The sequence below is a fragment of the Myotis brandtii genome, unplaced genomic scaffold (assembly GCF_000412655.1).
Source record: "Myotis brandtii unplaced genomic scaffold, ASM41265v1 scaffold1624, whole genome shotgun sequence".
Classification (NCBI taxonomy): Eukaryota; Metazoa; Chordata; class Mammalia; order Chiroptera; family Vespertilionidae; genus Myotis; species Myotis brandtii.
The window spans coordinates 25,081-31,080 of record NW_005355941.1 but is presented as its reverse complement, the minus strand read 5'-3'; positions in this window follow the sequence as shown (position 1 = coordinate 31,080).

Genomic DNA, 6,000 nt, shown 5'->3' with positions numbered 1-6,000 from the left:
AGATGCTGTTCTGCAGGGGTGGTCCTCACAGGGAGCCTGGCCTAGGGCAGGGCTGGCCACGTGCAAAATGAACATGTGCGACCCCTTGCTCAAAAAGGATGCAAATTTCAAGACAGCTTCTGCAGAGCGTGAAGCCAAGCGCGGGACCCTTCTAAGTGTGGGCCCCTCTAAGCATGGGCTCCGTGACTACATAGGTCGTGTGCCCACGAAGCTGGCCCTGGCATGGGGTGCCCCACACCTGCTACCTTGTCTGGTCTGGGCAGCCCCAGGGAAATGGAAGGAGTCCTGGTTTCTAAAGCTGGCTCTCACAGTGAATAACCGAGGCACCCTGCACACAGCACGTATGCTCTCTGTGCCTCATTTTCCCCATCTGTGAAATGGGGACTATACCCGTCATGTGTTTCGCTGACATCGTAAGCCAGGAGGTGCCTGATGGATTGAGACGCTCAGAACCAAGACCTCGCGGCTTCAGGACCCACAAAGCTTACTGGACCGGAATTACCAAGACGAAGTCTTCACACATTGTGGATTGACTTAAACAGGGAAGAGTTAGATGAAAGGGGCTACGGACTTGCTCATCTAAAGTAGAACCTGTGGGAAAGATGTTTTCCAAATATTTAAAAAATTCTAATTCACTGTGGACTGATGTTTTTATAAGTATAATAAAAATGACTAGGAACATGCCATAAAAAGGTTCCGGCATAAAATTACTCATCATGTTGCCTTAAGTACTGATATTCTCCCAGTTTCTATGTTCGTCTTGGTGCAGATTGATGTTGGTGAGCCTGCGCAGGTGCCCAGGGCACACTCTGAGGAGGACTGATCTCACTACTCAGTGTGAACCAGGAGCATTCAAATCACCTGGGAACGTGCTAGGAATGTAGCACTTTTGGCCCCATCCCACTCACACTGAGCCAGAATCTGCTTTTTTAACAAAATTTCCCCCGTGATTCATGTGCATGTTAAAGTCTGGAATGACACCCAAGGCAGCTGAGGCTCAGGAAACTTGTAGAACAAAGGAATTAACCAGAACCTCTCCCCCAGTCTCAATTTCTCAAGGCCTAAGGCCTGATGGCATAACCTTATTCTGGTGAGCAGGAGCAGCCACATTGCAGGGCTCAGTGTGAACATGAAAACGTGCAAAACATCATTAAGAATTTTGAGATGGTGCCCGGCTGGCATGGCTCAGTGGTTAAGCATCAACCTATGAACCAGGAGGTCACGGTTCAATTCTCGGTTAGGGCACATGCCCAGGTAGCAGGCTCAATCCCCAGTGTGGGGTGTGCAAGAGGCAGCCAATCAATAATTCTCTCTCATCATTAATGTTTCTATTTCCCTCTCCCTCTCTGAAATCAATAAAAATATATTTTAAAAAAAGAATTTCAAGATGGCGATAGCTTGGCCCAGGGCCCTTCCGTGTGACCACAGGGGGCCTGATGAGGTAGTCAAGGGTTGGGTCATTCTGGACCCATTTGCACTGGCTAAGTTATGAGATTTCTGCTTTGTTTTATTCATTACCAATCATTATCATTAAAAAGCTCCAACCCTCATCCTTTTGAAGTTTATTTTTTTCTCAGTATGCAAATATAAATGGTTTCAAATGGCTATTATTCCAGTGTAAATAATTCTTTCAAAAAAAACCACAAATATGTATGCCTAGCAAAACGCGAACGGAAGCTCTACATAGAGAAAAACAACGTGTGCTCATTTGTTTTATTGACGGTGTGCAGATGGCGATATATTGCGTTACAATACTGACTGCTAGGTTTCTGATAAAGATTTAGTTCATGTTTACTCTAGGTTTATCTTCACAATGAAAACAGACTCATGCCAGTGTTTGGTAACCAATAATATCAATTCATTCCCATTGAATGACAGTTTTATTAAACTAAGAAGCTCATGTCACAGAGCATTCACAGTGCAGGAGGTCAAACGTTATTGAAAAATAAATAGCGGGATAAATAGATTATTTACAACTTTTCAGCGCATTGCTCCTGCTCTGTCCGAGATGAGAGTGAACAAAAACGGTAGCATTCAGCCCAGCATACTGAGATGTCTTGTGGGGAACTCAAGTGATGTCTAAGAGCCCCCACCCCCGCAAGTTCTTGGTTTGGGCTGTTTTTTAGGGGTTCTTTCTGGACACAGAGCCCTCTGCCTCTATCTGCCTGCTATTGGGTAGGTCATGGCCAGGCCGTAGGAAGGTCACACGGCTGGCTCTGCAGAAACGGTGCCCAGCCCACCTCCTGGGCATGTGGGATATGCGGGCCTCTCCTCACCGGCCCTCTCTTTGGCAGCTCCTGCCTCTGCTCCTGGGCCTGGCCCCATCTGGCTGGTGGCCCTCTTTCCTCTCTAGGTAATCAAAGCTCTCTTTGTGTTCAGACACTGAGCATCCACTCCCGCTGGCAGCTGCTGGACAGGAGACACACGCAGAAGGCGCCTGCCAGGGAGCGTGTGCTCTGAACTGGACACCAGCCGTCCAGACGAGCCGTTCCCCGAGGAAACTCCCCAAGAGCCGGCCACAGACGCTCAGCCACAGCTCTCTCCACTGGGCCCCCAAAATGCTTGGTCCAAGCCATGTGGGGGAAGCTCCAGGAAGTGGCCTGCAGCTCAGAAGGGCACCTCTGGGGGTGAGGGCAGTGGTACCCCTGTGGCCAGAAAAAAACCCATTAGAATATCTGATGTGGAAAAGCAGCTGCCTTGCTCACGCCAGCCACCTTCGGTGGGAGGACAGGCCTCGCTCCTCTGTTGAAGGGGCTTGCGTGTCCGTCTGGACACCCGGGAATCCCAAGTGGGAGCGGGCAGGGGCCTGTTCCCCGGGACCCTCCCTTTATTCCAAACCACGCAACTAGAAGCAAAAGCTCTAGTTGCACACACACTCTCTCGATAGCTTCAAACAAATTGTTCTCCAGCGGTGGGGTGGGCAGGGCACAAACTTTCTCCGGGATTAAGGGTTTCGTTGGCCTTGACTGTGGAAAAGTCCCAACCCACATGTTGCATAAAAAGCAACTGTTTGAATTCTGGCAACGGTGGGAAGAGGTGTGCGTTATGCCTGTATTTGCCATCAGGCTTTTAACCAAGAAGCAGCCAACCCAGACCCACCGATCTACCAAAGGAAAGTCCGCACAGGCACGCTGGACTTCCCTCCCCTGGGTACAGGGAGTGTCTTCCACTCTCGTAGCACCCGCCCCCCAACCCCGCCACCCCGTCTGTGCCAGGGCTTCAGGCAGCGGGCATTCTCCTAGACCAGAGAGAGGATTTCTCAGGCCCTGCCACGAAGAGGGTGAAGGCTCCAGGACCTCGGCCGCTAGACACTGACACTAAGAAGCGATGAGAAGCCTAGAGATACTTGGACAAAAGATGATGCAAAGCCAGTCCCTAGCCCAGCAGTGTGCGAGGATTTAGCCGAGGTGAATGGAACCCGGAGCCATTTGTCATTGAAAAGCTAGAATTCTCTGAACCCCCATAAAAGTTCAAAGCTCTAAGGCAGTGGTTCTCAACCTTCTGGCCCTTTAAATACAGTTGCTCATGTTGTGACCCAACCTTAAAATGATTTTCGTTGCTACTTCATAACTGTAATGTTGCTGTTGTTATGAATCGTCATGTAAATATCTGATATGCAGGATGGTCTTAGGCGACCCCTGTGAAAGGGTCATTCGACCGCCAAAGGGGTCGCGACCCACAGGTTGAGAACCGCTGCTCTAAGGCCACTCCTCTGGGTTCCCTGTGGTGACAGAAAAACCAGCTCCGCCTGGGAGGCTGAAGAGGAGAAAAGCGCCCCTTCTCCTGACTTCACGCAGCACCAGCTCCCCAAGGCCGGGCAGCGGAGACGGGCAGGGCCTTCTCTCGGCCACCAGGCCTGAAGTTAGTGCAAAACCAGCACCCCAATTTAGTTTTCTGTATTAGGAAGCAAATACAACCACCTAAATGCCTTTTGAAAATCTGTACCCCTGCAGACCGTGCCCTCTGGGGAGCCTTCTCTACAGCACAACCCAGGGGTCCCCGACCCACCAGGTTGGCAAGAGGCGGAGCTCGAAGTGAGCTGCAGAATCTGTGTGTCCTTTGCCCTGAGGGCTGGGCCCATGGAGACCCACGTGACTGACAGGAGGAAGATTTACCGAGGGCTGGAGGGCCCTTCTCCAGGCTTTGAGGAGCTGAGGGAGCCTTGAGGGGTGTGCAGAGTGCAAAGCCAGAGAGAGTAGTTGCTTACACGTGGTGGACCCAGCGCTCTGGGTGAATGCACAGGGAGAGAGAGGGAGGAAGGGAGGGGCCAGGGAGGCAGGGCATTGGGGTGGGAGATGATGACTTCCTGCCACCCAAGAACCACCCAGAGGGCATTTTCAGAAACTTCTGGAAGGTTCTATGGGCACGATGTGGCAATGAAGCTCCTAAGATGTGGGCCATCTCAGATGCCCTGGACGCATCTGCTAACTGCCTGAAAGGGAGGAAGGCAGGCATGGAAACCATGTTTGGAGGCACTAGAACAAGCGTGTCAAACTCGCGGCCCGCATGTGGCCCACAACACATATTTTTGCAGCCCAGCCAACATAACGGTATGTAAGAACCCTTTTAATAGAAATTTTGTAACTTAATTTTTACAATATCCTGTTATACATAACTATTAATAAGGAACTACAACGCTCGCTAATGACTGATTACTATAATCGTGTTGCATTCATTTCCCTTACGCGCCTTACCCGCAGGCGCACCATTTCTCTCCACTAATACTAGCAGCGAATATTTTAGCAGCCGATGGCCACGTCATTAGTCTTGGACTGACTTGTTTGGTGTGCGCAACAGGAAATATTTTGCTTTCAGAGAACAAGAAAAATAGTTTTATTTGTGTTACGCTTATTAATTTGTGCAGTTATTCAGTGTCTGTTAATGTTCAAGAAAAAATATTTTTATTAAAATGTTCTATTATTTTGTTAACGATACTCATTTACTTCAGCCCTTTGTGTTCAGCATGTCTTTATCAAAATAAACCTACGTTGCTATGAAAATTGACGCTTTTGTTTTCTTGTGGCCACATACACTTAACCCTTGCTTATTTGGCCCATGTTAGCCTTTGAGTTTGACATGCTTGCACTAGAGGGACTGGGGATATTTACATCACGGCACATGGGAACAATCCCCTGACGATTTTCACCCCAACAGGCAAGTTCTTGGTGTCTTCAAGCAACAGGCAATTGCTGGAGCCCGTCACATACTAGTACACAGCCCAGCCGCCCCCTCCAGCCGGGGAGGGTCATGGCGAGAGGGAACGAGAGGTGGGTGGGAGGGGAGAGACCACGCCCAGCCCTAAGTGCCCTCAGGATCGGGGCTGGGAGGGCACCACCCACTGAGGGGCACCAGCACCAGCTGCAGGGCTCTGCTACGCACCCCCTGACTCCCGGGGAAAAGTCCCCAAATGTGGCAGCAGACCCCGCACTGCCCAGCACCGTCCATTTCATACCTGAGGCAGGAGGGAGGGAACTCACCCTCTCCCGGTCCATCTCACCTGTGTGCACCCCACCCTCAGGACAGGGCGGGGCCCTAGGACTCAGGGAAGAGAACGACCCGGAGGAAAGAAGGACCCATTCCCCCCTGGTCCCAGCCTGGGGGTGACTCCGGTGTCCCCGAGGGCTGGGCTTCTGCGGATGCTACAAGGCTTTCAAATCCTCATCCAGGGGAAGAGGCCCTGGAGCCGGGCAGCCCAGGAGGGATCTCTGGTCGGGGTCTACACGGCTGCTCTAGAGTGATGTGCACACCAGGCCTGTTTAACTCCGCGGGCTAGTGCCTGATCAGCTGCTCGGGTCTGTCTTTCAAATCCTCATCCAGGGGAAGAGGCCCTGGAGCCTGGCAGCCCAGGAGGGGTCTCTGGTCGGCTTCTACACGGCTGCTCTAGAGTGATGTGCACACCGGGCCGGTTTAGCTGCTCGGGTCTGCAAAGGCAGGGGATTGACGGGCAGAGCGAGAGACTGCCCCCACAGGTGGTGGGAGGAGCAGATGGAAACTCACCAG